This window comes from Typopeltis vanoorti, chromosome 15, assembly GCF_054136105.1.
Source record: "Typopeltis vanoorti isolate ZY-2024b chromosome 15, IOZ_Tvanoo_1.0, whole genome shotgun sequence".
NCBI lineage: Eukaryota > Metazoa > Arthropoda > Arachnida > Uropygi > Thelyphonidae > Typopeltis > Typopeltis vanoorti.
Genome location: NC_143563.1, coordinates 107057977 through 107082500, shown reverse-complemented (window position 1 = coordinate 107082500; position 24524 = coordinate 107057977). Strand labels below are relative to the sequence as shown.

At 34.6% G+C, this 24524-nt stretch overlaps 1 protein-coding gene across 1 annotated transcript in view; it reads right to left on the bottom strand.

Annotated features, from left to right (window-relative positions):
- Window positions 1-24524, bottom strand: part of LOC150099060 (uncharacterized) — a 94121-nt gene that overhangs the window by 68314 nt on the left and 1283 nt on the right. The gene's annotated exons all lie outside the window — the stretch shown is intronic.

The window sequence follows — 24524 nt, the reverse complement described above, 5'->3', positions numbered from 1 at the left end:
ATTTTCCGTTGCCATGATGAATTAGAAAGGAAGATAATGGAATCAAAGGAAATCACTCAACCCAGTACATCTCAACAACAACTTGAGTTACAACCTTTCAGACTGTCATTGTGCTGCAGTCAAATACTGGCATTCACGAGAGATGCTATACGCATGCATACGCCCAACAATGAAGCCAACGAGGGAACAGTTTTGAATGTGCAGACTTAAACGTTTCAACGTTGAAATATATATACGCTAACTTTCCATGTTGTTTACAGTTATTTCCTCTATGTTTACTGGTTATTTCTTTTTTTAATGTGCACCTGACGAAGGCTGATACAAGCTGAAACTAGTTGTGCTAGTACTGATAAACTTTGTTTTCATTTCTCTCGGTTCTAGTCATTCAATCTGTTTATAAATATATAGATATATATCAGGGCTTCTACGGGCTACCGAGTGCGTTCCCTAGGTGGTGGATGAGGGAAAACCCTGACTACCATCCATTGGATATCAGGGCAGCTCTGAATATATTGAATAAAGAGCCGTGGACCAGTGGTTTTGGAACTTGGCCAATTTATGGCCTAACCTTCCAAGATGAATCTGACAGAAATAAAATAGCCCTCATTCCCCAGAGGCCGGATTGTTACTAACTATGGCAGCAGGCAGTTCATGAAGGCAGAGGGTGCTAAGAATCCCCAGGTAACCAGATCATGCTGCCATTGGAAACTAGACCTTGGAACATTAAACTGTAGGACTCTGAGCAGTGAAGCATGGCTAACTGAACTAACTGAAGAGCTAAAGTGACTAAAATGGGACATTCTAGGACTGTGCAGACGTAATGATGAAGAAATTCTTCGATTAAAAAATGGAGACATATCATATTATAGAGGCCAAGATAAGGAAAGAATCAGTGGAGTTGGATTCTTGATCAACAAAAAACTGAAGAACAACATAATAGAATTTGACAGTGTATCCAATCAAATAGCAAGTATTGTTGTTCAAATCATGAAAAGAAATGCTCATAAGATCGTCCAAGTCTATGTACCAACAATAAGTCATACTGACAAAGAAAGTGAAGCCTTCTATTGTGATGTATCCCAACTCTACAATAAAGGAAAACATAATTTTTCAGAATTGGAATGGAAGACTTTAATGCTAGAATTGGTATTCAACATTCAGATGAAAGCTCAATGGGTAATTCTGGATATGGCATGAGAGATGACAGAGGAGCAAGGTTAATAGAATTTGCAAAAAAAAAAAAAAAAAAAACTGTATATCATGAATTCATTTTTCAAGAAAAAAACATAGAAAAAGTCCAAATGGAAAAACTAGTGAAATTGATCTCAGCAATGAAAAATCTTTCAAGACTGCTCTGTTATAAACACCGTCAACATCGGAAGTGACCATCGTATGCAGTAAAATCCAAATAAACTGCCAAAAAGAAAGAAGAAAAATGTTTCGGAGATCAAAGCAAAACATAGATGTACATAAACTCAACATTAAAAAAGATATATTTCAACACGAACTAAACAATAGATTTAAACATCTTATTATAGATGACAATGTTGATCTATCAGAAAGTAATGACATTATTACCCAAAACCTTTCACAATGCTCACTTGAAATAGCTGGCACCACAGAACAGAAACAAGACAAAATCTCTGAAGAAACAAAACAGTTTATGAAGAAATGAACAGATGTGAAACAATCAATTAACTAGAATAAAATTGAATACACTGAATTGTGCAAAATGATCAGAAAACGTATCACAGAAGAAATAAGAAAATTCAATTGTAAATTCATACAACAAACAATTGAAAACAACCATAGTCTCAAAAAAGCCAAACAGCAATTGATGAACAGCAACAAACAAATGGTTGCAGTCAAACTACAAGACGGGACCATCACCAGAGATAGATATGCTATAGCAAAAAGAGTTGAAGAATTCAACTCAATATTATATCAGGATGATAATTGAATGAAGAAGAAGACAACTACGACACAGCTGAAGTACCACAGATTCTACTAGATTATAGCAAAACGAGTTGAAGAATTCTACTCAATATTATATCAGGATGATGAATTGAATGAGGAAGACAACTACGACACGCTGAAGTACCACAGATTCTACCAGAAGAAGTTATGTGGGGCATCCAAAGCTTCCAAATTGGGAAAGCTGCAGGTGAGGATGGAGTTATAGCTCAACTTCTAAAAACAGGTGGAGAAATAATCTACAAAATCTTAGCAAAACTATTTACTTTATGCCTGAAGAAAAATGATGTACCAACAACATGGAAGATACCTACCCTAATTCTGATACATAAAAAAAAGGCGAGATAGAAGACTTGATGGACCTATCAGTTGTCTACAAAGTGTTTACAAAAGTCTTAGCTCAGAGGCTTTGTGCGACTCTAGACTAGCACAACCAAAAGAACAGGCAGGCTTTCGAAGGGGCTTTAGTACAATGGTCCACATTCAAGTTGTACAGTAGATTATTGAACGGTGTAATGAATATCAATTACCACTATGTCTTGATTTTATGAGAAAGCCTTTGATTCACTTAAAACTTGTGCAATACTTAAAGCATTACAAAACCAACAAGTAGAGGAGCCATACACCAATTTATTTCAATGGAAACATCTCTACTGTGAGAATAGAGAGGTATAAGACAGGGTAACACAATATCTCCAAAATCATTCACAGTGTGTCTAGAAGAAATATTCAAACTTCTTGATTGGGAAGGGAAAGGTCTGAAGATAAATGGAAGATATTTAAGCCATTTACACTTTGCAGATGACATAGTTATCTTTATTTCAACTGTGCATGAATTACAGACTCGTATCCATGAGCTCCAAATTGCTAGCAAAACAGCAGGCCTAAACATAAGAAGACCCAAGTTATGTTCAATAGCTATGTCCAACCAGAAATAATAAAAATCAATAATGAGGAAATTAAACAAGTAGATCATTACATATACTTAGGACAAGATATCAATGGAACAAAATATGGACGAAATTAAAATGCGCACGATGCTTGGGTGGAAAGCATTTGGAAAATTACCTTCAATATTCAAAAGCAAACTACCATTATGACTGAAGAGAAAAGTTTTTAACCAGTGTATTCTTCCTATACTGACATATGGCTGTGAAACATGGTCACTGAATGCAAAGGAAATTCAAAAATTAAGAACAACACAATTTAATATGAAAAGAAGTATGCTTGGTATCACAAGATTAGATCACAAAAGGAATACATGGATAAGAAATCAAACCAGTCTCTGACATCATAGGAAGAGTGAAACATCTGAAGTGGCAATGGGCTGGGCATATTGCTCGAAGACAAGATCAATGATGGACAAAAGAAGTACTGGATTGGATTCCATGAGAGGAAAAACGACCAGGACGCCGACCTAAATCACGGTGGATTGATGATACAGATTTGCAGGAGTGATATGGGCAGAGAGTTTTGGAGTAATCTTGGAAAGGCCTTCATCCAGCAGTGGATCAACAATGGCTGATGATGATGATATATATATATATATAAATCTCTCACTGACCAATAATAATACATTATTTCTTCTACTTATACAACTAATCCTACAGTACAGAAACATCCCAAGCTTCAAGATCATCCACACTTTTGCACTAATCTTCATTACCAAAAATGTTGTCTTGCCTTCCCTAGTACAAACACACCACTTCATCAATAGCTTCCACAGTCTAAAAAAAAAAAAAAAAAAAAACTAAGCATCCTTTCCCAACCAAGAGAATTTTCACCCATCCAGATATTCAGCTGAATATCTCTTCTACAGCTACTTTCATGAACAATGCTCCAAAGAACTGGTATCCATCATTCTTCCCCATGACACTTAGCATGTTAAAACACAAACAACAGCTGCCTAACATTCTTTAACAATCCAACTAACTGATTCTCCTCTTCCTTTTTTTATTCCATCTATTTCTGTTCACTGGAACTGCCTTCTTCATGAAGTATTTTCCAACAACTACAATTCAACATTTCAAGAAAAATGTCTATAGGTTCTGTCTTTCCCCAACTTTCACTTAAACTCAGCACTAATGTTAGAAGTTATGCTACCTCTTGTATGTGTAGAATTGATAAAAAAATAAAAATAAATAAAAAAGTGATAGTATAACTAAACGTCATTACACCACGAGTTTTCCCAACCATTCCAATGTTTGTATGAGCCACATAAATGTATTTGGATCCTTAGGAACAATTCTGATGAGGAAGGAAATATTTTGCATATCCACAGTTCAAAGACTTATTTGAATTCGGTCACATTACATTTTTTCAGCATCACAAAGATATTTTAGACATGTAATAACTGTAAAATAGATGATTTTTCTCCTTTTCATCTTCCTATTGTAGTAAGGATTAATTCTACTAGTCATAAGTTTACGGGTATTTAACACTGCTTGCTTGCCATTCCTCTTCTGCATCCCTCAAGGGAAGATGTTAGATGCGTATGTTGAGAATGCTAATGTGACTGCCTGCAGAAAAAAAAAAAAAAAAAAAGCTCTGTCAACTGACCTTCAGATAAAAAGACCTACATAACAGCTGCTCTAGCCATTATGTCTATTTGAATACAGATCTTTTCCAAAGGGCAAATGTAAGGACATCACCATAACTATACTGTGGAAGTTTCATATTTGTTTCACCAATTCCCTGCCAGGAAGAAAGTACACACACAAGAAAAAAGCCATCACAGAGACGAACAATGTGAAAACAAAAATATTAAATGATAAACATAGATGAGTAAAGAACCCATCAACTGTGCAGAAAAAGAAAAATTAGAGGATTCAGATTATGCTATGCTAAGAAATGTCACACACACACACATATCCAACATTAAAAAAATGCAAAATACCGAAACCCACTATCCAATAATGATGGAGGGTTTCAGTATCAAGAATAATGAAAAAAAGTAGATGGAAATAAAAAAAAAAGGAAAAGAGAAGCTAGATGGAAATTATTAAGAGATATAAAAAATGTTAAGGAAAGTAAAGTTGCAGTTAGTAAAAAAAAAAACTTTTTAAAATTTTTTTTTGTTGTTAATTTAATTAATTATTGGCCAAAAAAAAACATAAAAAGTACACACTTTATTAAATTAATTACCAATTTTGTATAGCAACAATTTTTACTTCTTCAGATTGAGACAGAACACAAATAAAAAGCAGTATTTTGCAAAGAGATTTCAAATTAGTAACTGTCATTTTTCATTTTTCCAACTCATTCAAGATGAGAAAAATTTTGAAAATGCAGGAATGAGATATTAGATATTCCATTCACTGTTGTTGCAAGATATGGAATGGCCTAATTCATTAGTCTATAGATTAGTTTTTAATATATTGGGTCAGACATCTCACCATCTAGTTTACCTCCTTAAATGCACATACATAATTATTGAATTCCATGTCTGGCATTTCAGTGAGCTGTCAATTAAATTTATGTTTTTTGTTGGTGGTGTGAAAAGCTATTTTAGATTTATGTGCTCACATATTCTCCCCATCTCTGATATGTTATTTTTTGATGGTTTTCTCTAGACCAGTGTTTCCCAACCTTTTTGATGTTGCAGACCCCATGTAGTGAATGTTAATTCACCACGGCCCTCATAAAATCCAAAATGGAAATTTTTTATATTTTACATATCATAAAGTGAAATAATAAATTACAATTTTACAACACTAAATGTGTCATTTATGACACTGCAATACTGTTATAAATGGAGATATTCGGAAGAATATGAACATATCAATTAGGCCAGGTGTGAACAACATGATAAGATAAAGTTTAATGAAAATAAACTATCCCGCGGACCCCAGACCACAGTTTGGGAAACACTGCTCTAGACCATCCTATCTATTCAGCATAACAAATGCCACAATTACAAAGGATTTTGTATATTACTGGTCTCTTCACAGGAGGATGTTTTTGAGATCTTAGCATCATAGATACTTTTTGTAGTGGTTGGAAGCCAACCTTTAAGTTATATTGTAGATTTTTTGATATTTTGTCTACAACGTTTTTGATGTAAGGTAAGGAAACCACAACTTTGTAGTCATCTAGTTGTTATCTTGGAGTATGAGATGATGGTTTATTCAAGACACTATTGATAGTTTTTATGCTATAATAACCATTTTTAGGAGGGTGTTTCTTTGAAGTTATTTCTTTCTTTTATTTTTAATTATTTTTCTTTTACAATCATCACTAGATGCAGTAATAGCTCTTTTTTTGAGAGTTTTGATGATGCCTCTGTTCTGTGCCAGGTGGTGATGGTAGGAAATAGCATGTAGATACTGGCCTGTACTGAGCTTCCATAAACTTCAAAATGAAAATTGCTATGATCTTCAACTGAGATAAGAACATTGAGGAAGGAAACAGATCTACATTTTCTTACTTCTGATGTGAATTGGATTTTGTGATTTACACTGTTAAGGAAGTCAGTGAGGTTATGGAGGGCTTCTTCTGAGCCTGGCCAAATGATGACAATATCATATACATAAACAATAAATTACACGATAACTACAGTAATTAACTTTAATGAAATTAAAATACAGATATTTTGTACTGAAAATAACAATGCATCATATCATTAGTGTAAATTATATATTAGTTTAATCCTTTATCCAAGTGTAAGCAAACAAAGTTTGTGCCTGAAGTATCTTCAGGACTGGGGCAACTAGTGGCAAAGGTGGACTGACTTCATATCACTTGCCTTAGTATCCCATAATGCAAAGCACATCTCCTTGCAGACATGAATAATGCTATGCATTATGGGAAGGGTCACTCACTACCCAGACCAGTTTTGACCTTTATTGAGGTCTCTTCAGTGGGAGCCAGACCCAGAGATGATACCAAGGTTGAAGCAATGCAGAAGATACTTCAGGTGCAAACTTTGTTTGCTTACACTTGGATAAAGGATTCAACTAAATATATAATTTAGTATAACCAAGTGAAAAAACTTCCAACATCTTTCTCTAATCCAGAGTAATTTAATAATAAGGTGTGACACCTTTTGGCAAAACTCATATACGGAAATATGACTTCTGCATTGCTTCAACCTTGGTATCACCTCTGGGTCTGGTTCCCACTGAAGAGACCTCAATAAAGGTCTCTTCAGTGGGAATAAACCAGTCTGGGTAGTGACCCTTCCCATAATGCATAGCATTATACATGTCTGCAAGGAGATGTGCTTTGCATTATGGGATACTAGAGCAAGTGATGTGAAGTCAGTCCACCTTTGCCAGGAGTTGCCCAGTTCTGAAGATACTTCAGGTGCAAACTTTGTTTGCTTACACTTGGATAAAGGATTAAACTAAATATCAACTTCCAACTGAATATCATCAGTGTGTAGAAACAAGCAAATCAAAGGAACGGGAATACAAAGTACATACAGTATTTGGTTGTTTACCAATTAAAAACTGTTGTCATGTGCTAGAAATTAATATTAATAAATAATATAATTAAAAACTATTTTTGATGGTTACATAAGATAAGAATCTCCTAAACTTTTGGGAGAGAGAGAGAGACAATCGTTCCGATTCAGATTTGGCCAATGTAAAATGGCATTCATATTTAAACCTGCTTCTATGGAGAAGTCCAGCTTCATCCCACTGGATACTATGCTGTGCCAGACTAGATTTTTGGGGTTTCACGTATTTGATATAATATTATGTTCATTAATTCCTTTTTCCACTGAACGGCCTGTTTGCCCAAAGTATGTTAGATTACATTCACACGGTATCTGGTAAATGCCAGCTAATGATAGAGGTGACAGTCTGTCTTTTGTAGATGGCAACAGATGAGAAATTTTGTTGATAGGAAAATATGTGAGAATGAGATGATACTTCTTCAAAATTCTACCAATTGGTTCAAAGATGTCAGAAATATAAGGGATTGAAGAATCCTGAGGTGTTGGAACATAGGAGTCAATTATCTTCTGGATTTGATTAGGGTTGTAACTATTAAATTCCATTAACGCTTTGATAGTGAGAAGTACTTGTTGTAAGCTTGAGGGAGAGGAACTCACGTTATGCTCTATTAATTAAAGACTTGATAACACCAACTTTTTTGAGAGGTGTGATGAGCAGACTTTTGATGAATGTATCTGCCAGTAAAGGTAGGTTTTCAATAAACAATGGTTGATAAATGACTGGAGACTGTGTGCATAAGAAGGATATCTAAGAATGGTAAACTACCAGCCTTTTCTTTTTCCATGGTGAATTGAATGCATGGGTGAAGGCTATTGATCCATTATAGGAAAGTGGTAAGTTCGTTTCCAGAATGAGGCCAAACAGCAAAGATATCCTCAATATAACAAAACAAGGGTTGGAGATGAATGAATGAGAACAAGGTATCTTCCAAATGGTTCAAAATATAGTTTGTCAAAGATGGAGACAGAGGGCTACCCATGGCAGTACCTTGAACCTGCCTATAGATCTTGTTTTTCTAGCTAAAATATCCTGATTGTATAACAAATTCAAAAATATTTGCAATATCAGGAGGGTAATCATCATATAGTAAATTAACAGTGTCAGATAATGGAAATACTTTCATTTCATTAAAGTTAATTACCGTAGTTATCGTGCAATTTATTGTTTTCTAGTCATGCCATGGGTTAATTTAAAGATTAAACATTGTGTACATAGCTTAGAAATAAGCTTCTTCTGGTATAGAATTTCTCAATAGCTATTTGTTCAAACCTCTTCATGTACAAATCAGTCAAGTGTGGACAAATTGCTGTGGTGAAGGTGTGGTTAAGCCTTCTGACTGTTCAAAATAACTGTCCTGAAATCTGAAGAAAGTATTCACTACACAATGTTTGAAAAGTTTAAGAGTATCAGGAGGAAAGATGGCTTCCAAGATTAAGATTGCCTCTTCCCTTGAATCATCAGTGAAAAGCTTTTTCATCTGAAGTAGCCAGGATGTTTGTGAGACTAAGTTTAATGTCTTTTATTTTGTTTATGAAATCCTTAGAATTTTTTTTAATATATGATGATGTTTTTCCCAGTGTAGAGCTAGTAGAGTGGACAGATATTCACAAAGGTAATGTGTTGGAGAATGCCTGACATCCCCCTATAGATCTAAGTGGAAAGTCTGCCTTCTGAATTTTAGGCATGCCATGCCATATATATATGTGGAACAAATGGAGGTTTTGAAGTGATTTTTGCTTTCACTTCTTTGGATAAGTTACAGAGTTCTCTTATTAAATCATTAGTCTTATTGTAAATAATCCAAGTTGGGTTATTATCCAATTGTTTGTATGTGTTGAGCTTATTAAGTAGCTCATTCATCTTGTTTGTATATTCATTTGAATAATATGAAATATCACCAGTACTAATTGTATTCAGCACTGGTGATATTTTTAGTGGGTGGTTTTGAATGAATGAGAATTGTCACTGTTCTTATGTGGATAATGCCTAAATCTCTGGGAATTCAGTATAGTTTATATATATATATATATATATATATATATATATATATATATATATATGAAATGTACTATTAACTCGGGGTTGGGATATGTTCATTTTTCTAAATTAACTGACTTAAACCCGAAAATTATAACACAATGACATTTATTTGAAAAAAACGCAACATGTTTCGTCAAAAATGACTTCTTCAGGCGATAAGAACATAGAAAAGGTAATAAAAGACACTTAAATTAACATTGACACACTCCAAAGCTATACAATTACAAAGTCATAATATTCGACTGTAAATTACAGTTATTATGAGCTTGAACTACAGTCCGAGTTAATGTTCTATTGTTGTGCACCTGTGCGTGTGTGGAATCACGCGATCTCCAGTATCTAATAATAGAGTTGAAAGAGTCAGCCAAATTATAGCTAAGATTATTATTCAAATGCAAAGGGTCTAAGGTGATTTCCCTTGACTCGACAATGCGGCGCTCTATTTCATCATGGCAGACGTGTAGGTTTGAAGTCAATGTCCAATTTATTTCATGTTGGTGGCCTTCGTTGTTCGTGTTTAATGAAAGCAGGACATGGCCCGACAGAGCAGTTGCTCTGGTTCTCTTATAAGCAATGTCTCTCTGATGCTCTTCGAGACGTAGTAAGATAGATTTCTCTGTCTGCCCATAGTAAGGCTTTCCGCATTCACAAGTGACCTTGTATACACCTGGGAATTGTAGAAGGTTGTGAGGTTGTTTATAGTTCTTGAAGCGTGATATTATTTTTGGCAGAGTCGAGAAGCACGTTTTTATGTTAAACTTCTTTAGAATTCTGCTCAGCTTTTTGGATAGTGTGCTGATATATGGCAAGACGATATGACCTTTGGAGTCGTCCTGTGTCTCTACGTTGTTACGTTGACGTCGGGATAATTGGTTGTTAATACTTTTTAGAGAGTAGCCATTGTTTTTAAAGGTCCATTTAAGATGTTGTAGTTCCTTTTTCAGTTCTTCTTCATCTGACAGTACAGATCTTGCACGATTCGCTAGAGTTGATATAATACCCAACTTTTGCGCTGGATGGTATAAAATTGACTATGGAGATTGAAGAAAATAGTTCCATCTGCTTCCTAGATGTTAAACTCACCAAGACGCCTGAATCAATTAAAGTCTCTATTTTTAGAAAGCCAACACACACAGACAGATATTTGCATGCGTCCTCCCATCACCATCCAGCGCAAAAGTTGGGTATTATATCAACTCTAGCGAATCGTGCAAGATCTGTACTGTCAGATGAAGAAGAACTGAAAAAGGAACTACAACATCTTAAATGGACCTTTAAAAACAATGGCTACTCTCTAAAAAGTATTAACAACCAATTATCCCGACGTCAACGTAACAACGTAGAGACACAGGACGACTCCAAAGGTCATATCGTCTTGCCATATATCAGCACACTATCCAAAAAGCTGAGCAGAATTCTAAAGAAGTTTAACATAAAAACATGCTTCTCGACTCTGCCAAAAATAATATCACGCTTCAAGAACTATAAACAACCTCACAACCTTCTACAATTCCCAGGTGTATACAAGGTCACTTGTGAATGCGGAAAGCCTTACTATGGGCAGACAGAGAAATCTATCTTACTACGTCTCGAAAAGCATCAGAGAGACATTGCTTATAAGAGAACCAGAGCAACTGCTCTGTCGGGCCATGTCCTGCTTTCAATAAACACGAACAACGAAGGCCACCAACATGAAATAAATTGGACATTGACTTCAAACCTACACGTCTGCCATGATGAAATAGAGCGCCGCATTGTCGAGTCAAGGGAAATCACCTTAGACCCTTTGCATTTGAATAATAATCTTAGCTATAATTTGGCTGACTCTTTCAACTCTATTATTAGATACTGGAGATCGCGTGATTCCACACATGCACAGGTGCACAACAATAGAACATTAACTCGGACTGTAGTTCAAGCTCATAATAACTGTAATTTACAGTCGAATATTATGACTTTGTAATTGTATAGCTTTGGAGTGTGTCAATGTTAATTTAAGTGTCTTTTATTATCTTTTCCATGTTCTTATCGCCTGAAGAAGTCATTTTTGACGAAACATGTTGCGTTTTTTTCAAATAAATGTCATTGTGTTATAATTCTCGGGTTTAAGTCAGTTAATTTAGAAAAATGAATATATATATATATATATTTGTCATAATATCAACTTTGTGAATATGTTTTGGAGATATTGTATAGTTGAATTCTTTGGCTAATGTAATCTGCTCAGTTCGAGAGAGGACGCGTTGGTTAAATTTACTCTTCAAAGAGATTAATGAATTACAAGATATTTAGATGCATAAAGAACGGTGGCAATTCTAATTCATTCAAAACTGCCAACTAAAAATATCACTAATTGAAATCAATATCAATACATTGCATTGAAAGACCTTAGAAAAAAATTAAATTTAACTGCAATTTTAATTCATTCAACATCTGTCTAATATTGATTTAACTAAAAAATGAGTTACTAACATAGAAATCTTGTTGTAACTGCTTTTTATTTGTGTTCTGTCCCAATCTGAAGAAGTACACAATAGTGTTGTAGGAAACTAATAATTCATCAAAGTGCTTTACTTTCATATGGTTTTGTCAGTAATTAACAAGACATGTATACAACAAGCCACAGAATAACTCAAAACATACTCCCCCCCCCAAGCCAATTTTGACATCCAATGAGCAGAGTTGTGGTCTCACACTAGACAATATAGAATCATTGCACCTGAAATCTTAAAACTGCAATCATGTATTGCTATTTGATAAGATTTCCTGGAACATTCACTAGTTATTTTCACCAGATTAAGTTCTGAATTTTTAAACAGTTTTCTTGAATTTGTGCATTTCTATGGTTTCAAAATTTTGGTATGTCTTATTATGAAATTTGAGAATGAGTACCTGGCCAGCAAAAGTTGGTTGATTGGTAGAGCCTCTGCTGCTAATGGCTCACGCAAAACGTTAAGCAAGTTTGAGCACGGTTAGTAGTTGGAAGTGATCAATCGTTCGATGCTGTTGGCACACTCCATCGATGAGTCTTTGGACACTCTGGAGATGTCAAATAATAATAATAATAATGGATTTTATTTGGACTCTCTGGAGATGTCAAATAATAATAATAACAATAATAATAAAATGCACTTGTTAGGTACTTTAAGATATCTGAGAAACTATATTTCCAGTATAATAAATATAGTTTAATCCTTTATCCAAAACTCGCAGCAAAGGTGGACCAAGCCAACATCACTCCTAACCCAGCATCTCCCACAATGCAAAACACATCTCCCTGCAGATATGCACAATGTTATGCATTAAGGGAAGGGCCACTACCCAGATTAGTTTTGACCTTTATTGAGGTCTCTTCAGTGGGAGGCAGGCCCAGAGGTGGAGATACCAGGCAGAAGCAATGGAGAGGTCATCTTTACCTATAGGAGATGCTAAATGGTGTGTCACCTTTTTATTAAATTACTCTGGATTTAGAGAAAGATGTTGAAGGTTTATTTTTCACTTGGTTAGACTATAATAAATTTAGTTTAATCCTTTATCCAAGTGTGAGCAAACAAAGTTTGCACCTGAAAGTATCTTCAGGACTGAGGTAAGGTAGTACAACACCAGGCAACTCGTTGCAAAGATGGACCAAGCTAACATCACTCCTCTCAGTATCTCCCATAATGCAAAACACATCTCCTTGCAGATAATGTTATGCATTAAGGGAAGGGCCACTACCCAGACTAGTTTCGACCTTTATTGAAGTCTCTTCAGTGGGAGCCAGGCCCAGAGGTGGAGATACCAGGCAGAAGTAATGGCGAGGTCATCTTTACCTATAGGAGTTGCCAAACGGTGTGCCACCTTTTTATTAAATTACTCTGGATAGCCCAGTCCTGAAGGTGTTTTCAGGCACAAACTTTATTTGCTCACACTTGGATAAAGGATTAAACTAAATTCAGTATAGTCTAACCAAGTGAAAAATAAACACATCTTTCTCTAAATCCAGGGTAATTTAATAAAAAGGTGGCACACTGTTTGGCAACTCCTATAGGTAAAGATGACCTCGCCATTGCTTCTGCCTGGTATCTCCGCCTCTGGGCCTGGCTCCCACTGAAGAGACCTCAATAAAGGTCGAAACTAGTCTGGATAGTGGCCCTTCCCTTAATGCATAACATTGTACATATCTGCAGGGAGATGTGTTTTGCATTGTGGGAGATGCTGGGTTGGGAGTGATGTTGGCTTGGTCCACCTTTGCTGCGAGTTGCCCAGTGTTGTACTGCCTTACCCCAGTCCTGAAGGTGTTTTTAGGTGCAAACTTTGTTTGCTCACACTTGAATAAAGGATTAAACTAAATTTATTATAGTCTAACCAAGTGAAAAATAAACCTTCAATATATTTCCAGTGTTTGCACATTAGCACAAGGAAACATATTTTCAAGAAAAAAGGCCATGTCTTTCGGCAAAAATTCATTCTCTGCAGTCCATTTCATTTTCGATGATGTATTCTAAAAATTTGGAATCAGCAAACTTCCAGTAACTAAATTAAAAAAAAAAAAAAATCTTAACAGCAAAAATAAGGAACTGCTTGCTGCAGATAAATGGAATATTGTTGCAATGAAACATGGAACTGCATTTGTTTTGAAGTGAACAAAAAAAAAAATATATATATATATTTAATAGAGAGAAATACCAGTATTTCTATTCACTTAAGCACATTCATGCTGGACTGCACATTATGCTTTTTGTTGCTAGATATGCTAACCACTTGTATGACCAAGTGATTAGCATATCCGCTCCCCAACCAACAAGTCACAGATTCTGTCCTCTTCAGGGCATGGATGTTTGTGATTGTCTTTAGATGGTATATGAATTTCATCAATTCGTATAACACTTGGTGCCTTGCTTATTGGAGGCCTTAAGTGGCCTGAAAAAGTTCAGTATTTGATCTCCAGAGCAGGTTTCTGGACTATGCAAAAAAAAAAAAAAAAAAAAAAAAAAGTCAAAAATTAATAAAAAAATCTTTGGCTCACTCACAGTAGTAATGTACTACAGACTTATAATGTTCATGAGTGGGAACCACATAAAATAAATAAAGAAAGAAACACATCCTGACAAGCATGTGTTAATGCGAGTAACAGAACAGTAGTAGAAAATATTCTAAAGGAATACAACCAAAAGAAAATATCAGTACTTAACATATAAAAAGGCATCAGAAACTTCAAACGTGTAAAAGGAGCTAATACATGATATTCAACCAAAAAATATACACACACACACACATATATATATACCGTATTTTTCCGTATATAAGACAATACTCTTTTTCTAAAATTTTTGGACCAAAAATTGAGGGTTGTCTTATATTGAGGGTTGTGTTTCACCACTGCAACCGCGGGTCTCTCAAGACTCGCGGTTGCAGTGGCGAAACTGCCAGTACCTTATCTCCATAAACAGGCTTCTGCCAATCATTAGCCTTTGTTAACTCTGTCTATTGACGGCATTAACAGTTCATTCTGAATAAACCAATCAGAACTCTGAAAGCATTCATACATCTGCAACTTGTTGGCAGGGTTAATGCATTAACAATATTTTGAGCATTAGTCGATAAAAATGTCCGAAAATAAAATACAATCTTTTTTTATTTTCATAAATATTACCTAGGTACTAAATGTACTTTGAATATTTTAAAAAATAGCAAATGTGTTTTGTTTTATGTTTAAAATATTGATTTCTTAATTTGGGGTTTGAAAAAGTAGGGTTCGTCTTATACACGGAAAAATACAGTATATACCGCATTTTTCCATATAAAGTAAAACCCCCTTTTTTTTTACACTTTCCAGGGGACTGATGGGAAAAAAGTGTAAATAGCAGGAAATGTAAAAAACATTAAAAAAGGGCTAAAAGATGACTTACTGCTAGTATGTGACTCTACATACTAGATTACAAAATTTATAACTGAAAATAAATGAATTTACAATTACATACAATTATCTATTTAAAAAAATCTTTAATTGTTGATTGTGTTTGCTTTTTATGCACTCTTTAAAAGTTCCACCTGCCTCTCCACAGTGTATAAGGCATTAAATGCCCCATCATCTCCTGATGCACTTGCAATATACCACCTCAAAACAAACATCACTTCCATTGCTTCTTTACTAGTAGGGAAGGTAGGTTCTTGATCGCAGTCTTCTTCAACCACTTCTTCCTCTTCTTCTTCACCAAGGTGGATGGGAAAGGATGTCTTCTACACTTGGTACCATTGATGTGATCACATCAACATCGTCTTGAAATGAGGAAGACTCATCCATCACATACTAGTTGTTGGGCTCTGACAAATCTTTTTCTTCCTCCTGTAGCTGTTCCTCCTCTTCCACAAACGTAACTCCTGCCTTCCGGAAACATTCGATATGGTTTCAGGAGTAACATGCAACCATGCTTTGGCCACATAATGCATGGCATCAAGGATTGATATGGTCATGTTTTGGGTCCATACCATTATCATGCATAAACAGAGCTTTTTCAACAAGCATTTTTCTATATTTCTATTTAAATGCATGGATGATGCCCAGATCTAATGATTGAAGCTCACTTGTACAATTAGGCGGAAAAAACACTAATCATGTTTCTGAGCTGCAGATCTTCAGGATGTGCAGGACATTTGTCTAGCAGTAGTAGTATTTTGTGGTGATTTGCTCCATTTTAGCATCCAGAGCATGCATGGTGAATGTGAAGATGTTGCTGGTTATCCATGCTGTGCTGTTGGCTTCATACTTAGTAGGCAGATTTTTCACATTCTTAAAACACCTTGGCTTTTTAAATTTACCAATTACCAGCAGAGGTAATTTTTCTGATCCATCAGTATTGACCATGAGCAAAACAGTTACACTCTGCTTGCTGATTTTTTCACCGTGACACTTCTCTCCTTTAAAACACAATGTTTTACTATGGGCAAATGAATTCTACGATCTACGAAAAGTGGGCAGAAGAAAAACTGATTCCAAACCTTCCTATAAATGCTGTTGTTATAATTGATAATGCTTCATATCACTCTATTCGATTAAACAAAGTTCCAAATTGGTCTAATAAGAAGCAAGTTCTTATGGATTGGCTCTCTGCAAATAACATTTCTTATTCCCCAGATATGCGAAAAATTGAACTGCTTAATTAGGTCAAAAGAAACTCGCCTACAACTAAACTATTTAAATTCAACACGATGCTCAAAGAGCAGGGATTTCTAGCTTTGAGGCTACCACCATATCAATGTGATATTAATGCTACTGAGTATGTTTGGGCAGAAGTGAAAAGTTTCATTCAGCAACGTAACTGAGGATATTGACATGTCGAAACTTTTTAAGCTTTCAGAACAGGCGATTGAAAGTATTACAGTTCAAAACTGGGGAAAATATTGCTCTCATGTAACCTCATTGGAAAATATGTATTGGGACAGAGACGGAATTATCAAAGAATTATGCAAACCTTTGGTGATCAGTTTAAGTGAAAGTGATGGCGATTCGAACACAGATTCAGATGACTATGAAGATTAAAAGGATTTGATAATGGTACTTTTTTCCAACCTTTTTTTTTTGCATGGGTTTGTTAAAAGAGTCACAAGTCATAAATAATTAATCGGTTTAGGACATTAAAGTGTCTCAGTTCTCTCAACTGTAAGTTTAGAATATCAAGTTCATTTTAAAAAAATTTCTGTTTTTCTGTATAATCATTTTTATGTTATAGAAAACTTTCTTAAAAATAAATTTCATTAAATTTTTGTTTTATGCTATACCTTTTTTTTAATTTTGTTAATACTCTATGAATTTGCCAACTGTTATACAAGCAAAATAGTTACACTTTAAAAACTACAATGTTTGTAAAAGAAAAGCTAAATTTTCCGACCAGTAATAATAAACAAACTCATCCCAAAAGACGGATTGATTACCCTTTTATCGGAATGGATTCTTCTTTTTGGGACATGCGCAGGAATGTCGAAGGGTCTCTAATCTGTGGGTAAACTATATAAATTCGTACTGTGATTGAAAAATCACAGTATCGCTCATCACTACTGCAAGCGTGCAAGTCACCATGGCGGAAATGAAACTACAGCCGAAAGCAACACCATCTGCAAACAGAAATGCGCAGATTTCTGCAGAAATCGATTCAAAAATCAGTGTTGCCACCTGAGAAAAAAATGCAAATCACAGGAAATAACGTCCACATCAAGTTGTTAATGGTGGGAAAACAATATATTGTAAGAATAGGCCTTAAGACGGGACTAGCAGAAAATGTAAATTGAGGGAACATAAAAACACGGGGTTTTACTGTATTTATAGTGTATATATACTATAAACATTTCTGCAGATGATTCGAGTAGAGCTCTAATAATACCATCCATAAAAAAGAACTGTTGCCTAATTACATCAACATTAGCACTATTCATCATAGCATATTAATAATGGAATCATATATGTTAATTTAAATGTCTTTATTTGTAAAATTTTTGCCTAAGTTTCATAGGCACTGTCAATACAATTATAGAAAAATACAAAAAAAGAGAATAATTCAAATGAAAACAGGTGATATCATGTGCACTATCAGCTGCAGGAGAATAGCTCCATCTGCATTAATAGATATATAAATTTATATTTTTATATTTAAAAATAATTTATTAACTAAATTATTTCGGTGTAATTTATTTTGTATGTGCACATAACATCATGTACTTTCAATTGAATTGTTGTTCTCTTTTTTGTGTTTTCCTGTAATTGTATTGACAATGGCTATGAAACTTAGCCGAAAATTTTACCAAAAGAGATATTTAAATTAAAATGATTCAGTTATTAATGTGTTATGATGAATTTTTCCTTATGTCTTGATTTTTAGTACAAAAGTATTGGTACTAGAGCTAAATATCAGATATTTCGAATCCTGCTCTAGAGATCAAATAGAGAACTTGTTTTTCAAGCAACTTCAAGCCTCCAATAAGCAGAATGGTCTTGTGAATTTCAACACTTGCTGCAAGATGTAATTCATGCTAGCAGTGGGATTCAGAACCACGGCCTATTTGGGTGGTTCTGAATCCTATCTGAAGGACTGATATGCTACCTACTTAGCATATCAGTCCTTCACCCAAATAAGCTGCGGTCCTTAGCAAACTACTATAGCATACTTAAGAGAAAGTTGGGAAACAAACAGACCAAATAGGTATTGGCAGAGCATATTTTTACTTCAAGATGAAAAATAATGAGAACATATGGATCTGCATGTAAGTTTTGTAAATCTGAAAAATGCACACAATTAGGTGTCAAGAGAAAACCTGTTCACTACTTTGCAATGATTATGATATAAATGAAATATTATAATATTATACAGAGCAATACATAGCCTATGATGTTTCAATTACACCATAAATCAGCAATCAGAACCGAAGAAAATACAAGAGGATCTATGTAAAATCAGATGTGAGACAAAATATGCATATAGTCTATTTTCATCATCTACACCAGAGATGTCCAAAACATGGCCCGTGGTACAATTTTGTGCAGCCTGCCTGTGGATTTTAATTTTCAGGAGCTAAAAAATAAAGTCACAATTTGAACCGAATGCGTATTAGATATTTTAATTCTATCACTATTCAATAATCTCAATGTTAGTTATTTTATTTGGTGTTTTTACATCACTATATACTGTGTTTTTCAAATATTAGATGTGTCAAAGAAGTGTTCTTACAGTGTTTTGTTCTAACGTGCATGCTCTGGGCGGTCACGGGAAACACGAGCGTGCAATTAGTGCGGAATTAGTGTTGTTCGATTGTTCAGCTATCAAGGTTGTGTCGCTGCTACTCACTAAATACCCTGATCTACACAGATCACATTATAAAGATAAGTGGCATTAATCCTGATATCAATATCAGCAATAAGCCGAAAACTATAAAACAGGCAGAGCATGTAAAACAGCTGCATTCTCAATGGAGAGTCAATAGGAAACAAGAAAAACATTAAATTTGGAGAAAGACAACAGAATAAACAAATACAGCATGGAAAGAAGCCAGTTGAATAAAAAGAAATTAGCTGTAAACAAAAGCACTGAAACCAATTTTAACTTGTGAATCTGGGAGTTGGACTAGAAATAAAATGGCTGATAAAATTTTGATTACGCACTGTAGATATGAGATCTCAGAGAGAAATTTTGTTTGTATGTGTGTGTGTGGCATGTACTGAATACATGCCATCATTGGGAGAATATGAGAAATGAAGATATTGGAAAGGAACTGGATATCACCAGCATTCAAAGATGTATAAGGAGCATATGAGATTTTTGGCATAAATAAACATTTATATTACTGAGTGATCTTGAACTAATATAAATATTGAAATCCAACTTCCTAACATCAGAGATGTCTAAACATAGTAAATATTTTTACTTTGTATGCACAAATAAACTTCTTAGTAATGAAAGAACTCAAAACCAAAAGTACTACCACTGCTAATGTTTAAAAATTACTAGGTAATATACGCACAGTGGGCATTTTTCAGAATTAGACAGTTTAAGTAAATTGAATCTTTAATGGGACAGTTTACATATAATATATAGATGTCATTTTTTTACTACAATTACTTATTTTTTAATGAATCTATCCAATTAATATTCAACATAATATCAATAAAAAGGCTCTATAAATTCCTGTCATTAACTGTATTTTTAAATTTTTTTTAAGAAATTAAATAAAAGAATAAAATATATATAATGTAACTATCTACCCACAGCTCTCACTGTTAGATCTCTCAATAATCATGGGAATCAATGAAAAATCTGGAGAAACATACAATTGCTCCTAATACTTCTTGGATATTTAGATGTGACTGGCACTGAGACCTAATCCACAAACTACCAGATTACGATCTGGTAGTTTGTGAATTAGGTCTTGCAAATGCAAATGATTTCCAACTTCCTCTCTGATCATCCACTACGTATTGTCTTTGGCTTCTATTTTAATAGCAATGGTTAGATTGGGATTTGTACTATCCATGCTCTTCCTCCTTTACATAAATTACCTTTTCTGAATGACTCAGATCCTATCTAAATCTTCAAATGATGACAGTATATTGCAATATGCTTCTTCATTTAACTAACCTTGTAATACACAATCATTCAATATAATAAATTTAGTTTAATACTTTATTCAAGTGTAAGCAAACAAAGTTTGCGCCTGAAAATATCTTCAGGATTGAGGCAAGGTCAACACCATTTTCAGGCGCAAACTTTGTTTGCTTACACTTGGATAAAGGATTAAACTAAATTTATTATAGTCTAACCAAGTGAAAAATAAACTTCCAACAACTTTCTCTAAATCCAGAGTAATTCAATAATAAGGTGGTACACCTGTTGGCAACTCCTATAGGTAAATATGATCTCTCCTATTGCTTCTGCCTTAGTATCTCCACGTTTGGGTCTGCCTCCCACTGACGAGACCTCAATAAAGGTTGAAACCAGTCTGGGTAGTGGCCCTTCCCTTAATGCACAGCAGTATACATGTCTGCAAGGAGATGTGCTTTGCATTATGGGAGATACTGAGACAAGGAGTCATGAGAGCTTGGTCCACCTTTGCTTGGAGTTGCCTGGTGTTGCACTATCTTGCCTCAGTCCTGAAGATATTTTCAGGCACAAACTTTGTTTACTTATACTTGGATAAAGGATTAAACTAAATTTATTATAGTCTAACCAAGTGAAAAATAAACTTCCAACAATCATTTAATGCTTCAAGATCTTTCACAACCAATGTCTTAAAACAACTTTCTTACTATTCATATTTATATGAATAGGTAATAAAATAGTGTTACCTATGAACGCAAGGCATAGGCAACACTATTTTGTTAAAAAAAGGCCAGATATTTTGGTCTGAAACTTACAGACTATCTTCAGTGGCAGTGACAGTTGATTACAAGGTAGAACACAAACAATAGATTGATTTGAAACAGAAAGAGCTGCATGTGGTTATACTGACAACTAATATAACTGAGGAAACAGGTTAATCACAACTGTAAAAAATTTAATGTGTAATTCTAATAAGACATTCCCATATTTTAGATAAAGACAGGCAGTTGTTCCAATTCAAGTTAAGGCAATGAAGCAAGGTCTCAGCACTCGCTTTACACAAAAGTTCGAATTTGTACCAACAACGATGTAATAGGCATGTTTCAGACCAAACAATATTGTGGCCTGTGTTTGTTCCATGTTGAGCCAAGACAGATTTATTAATTTTCTGTTGCAAATATGAAAATGATATTCTTGTATTCTGAAGTAGGATAGATGCAGTCACAAGGAACTTTGTATACACAAGGGAGATACATCGGCAAGCACTGAATCTTCTGAAGAGGGGAAACATGTTGATAGTTTATTGATAGGTATGAAAGTAGCCACTAAATTGTAATTCTTCAGAATTCTGGAGATTGGTTCTGAAACGCCTAAAATGTATGGATTGGAACTCAATGTACTGTTCCCTTGTTATTTAGGTTAGGTTTGTAAGAGTCAAACAGATGTGCAAATTTTTCTGAGAAGCCATTTAATTTCGTATATCATTTGATATTTAAAATTTCTTCCTGTAATTGATGAAGGGTTGAACAAACAGTGTTAGCACATCGAATTAAAGATTTTATAATTCCTGTCTTTTGTGAAAGATGGTGCACAGATTGCTGAAGAATGTAGTATCCAGTGAGAGTGGGCTTTCAATACACTGATGTAGTTAATTCACCTTTTTTATTTATTCGTATGAGGTTCTCCCCCTCTGTTCCTTAAGACCGTCCCTTAAGACTGGTTGAGCCTTCCTAGTAAGGGATTAAGTATTTTATGACTGTAGATCTGTGTGTGTGTGTTCATGAGCTGGGTTGCCTATTCTACGGGACAAAAAACCCGAGTTTCCAGGCGAAAAAATCCTCTACCTCCATATGAGACCAGCTAACTCACCTTTAGTTGAAAGAGACCAGGTAAAGGTTCCTCAAATCATAGACGGGAATCAAACCCAGGTCTTTAGGACCAAAGGGCTTCATCTATACTGACTGAGGTATGGAGGCTCACAGTTAATTCACCTGATGGTGATCAGATGAGAAGAATATCTAGAAAGGATAATTTGTTGTCCCTTTCAATTTCCATAGTGAATTTAACATGTGTATGCAAAGTATTTATGATAGCTAAAATGCTGGTAAAGTTTCTTTATTTGTGAGGCCATACAGCAAAAAATGTCGTCAATCCAAACCCAAAACGAAGGTTGATGGTGTATGGATGAGTAAAAGATGTCTTCTAGATGCTCTAAATAAAAGTTGGCAAGAGCAGGGTAGAGTGGACTTCCCGTGGCAGTTTCTTTTACTTAGTTATAGAACTTGTTTTGATAAACAAAGTATCAGTATTATGAAGTCGAATAGTTTTACTATATCTTGTGGGAATGTTTCAGAAAGTAGCTGCAATGTCTCCTTAAGAGGTATGTTGATATATAAGAATTCAATATCAAAGCTCACCATAAGATCAGTGGGTTGTATGGAAAACATTTTTATTTAGAAAATCCGAGGAATTTTTTTTTATAAACGAGCAGGACTTGCCAATATGAGATTTCAGTAGGTTTACTAAAAATTTGGCTACGCGATAAGTAGGAGAATCAATACAGTCTAAAATTGAATGCAGTGGAGTGTCTATGCTTCATCACCTGAACTGGAACGACTGCCTATCTTGATCTAAAATATGGGAGAGCCTCATTAAAATAACACATCATTCAAGTTTTTTTTTTTTTTTTTTTTTTACAGTTATGATTAACCTATGTTTCCTCAGTTATAACATTACGTTGTTGTAAGAATAATCCATGCATTGCAGGATTCAAACCCAGAATCTCTACAGACAGCATGCAGGGGCTTAAACTGTGCTATCAGGGAACTGAAAATGTAGTACTAAATGCGACTCATGCTAACACGACTTTACTTAATGTGTACATCTCTTCTTCCCTTCACCTATCAGGCCTAGTGGCCTGTTACTGGACTATCCTTAGCCCTTCTAAGCCGTACCCATCCCAAGGATAAGGTGGCTAATGTGTACATAAATACAAAATTTCAATATACAATTCTTAGATATATTTACAAATTACCATAACAAGCAAAAAAGCTTCATCTTTCCTCAAAAATATCCTGATAGAAGGAATTCATCATTTATCATGGAATCAGTAATCCCTTCATAGCAATCCTTTTTATCAGTGAGAAGAATTGTGATTACACTATTTTTCATAAATGTATCAGTTGTGGTACAGCTGTTCTGTTAAAAACTGATATATGAATCCCATCCTATCAGTAAACAAAAACTGACAGGAGATTCATACATTAGTTTATACATAGCTACTTCTAGTTTAAGATTTTCAATAATTTAACTACTTTACTTATTGTAATTACATTACAATAGAATATTTCAATTACTTCAATAATACAGCAAAACAAACATTGTGCACTTTGAAAAATAAAAGTCAGGTTGTTTTGATTTGCTGCCAAAAAAAACCAAGGCTGCTGAGTATTGAAGATGTTTCACTGATCTGCTCATTAATGATCCTACAGTTCGTGTAACACATCAGTACTACATGTGGACAAAGGCTTTCTGAACATTAACACCAAGGACTGCTAAACAAAATGTGGTCGACTTGTAAACAAATGTTTATATTAGGATAAATTTGATGGAGGGGACTGTAAGATTTTGAATAGTTTACAAGAATATCTAACAGCTGCATATCAATATGTTGCATTTTGAAAGAAAATTAAATAAAATGCTAAAGAAGTGGGAAGCAACTGTCAGATACATGCATGGGGTCTGCAAAGTTAAGACAGGCCATATATGAGAATGTCATTAGCCAAAAATCAACCTACAGTACTGAAAATATTTTAAGTTAGATTTCCCTTTATTTCTAGTATGATATTCAGCACTGTTGCAGTGTTGAATATCATGCTAGAAATAGCAAACTAAACATGATAAAATGGTTCAAGGGAGCTTCCAACATTTCAGAGGTCTGTTCTGTCTTAAGGTAAATCAGGCTACAAATGAACACTGTACA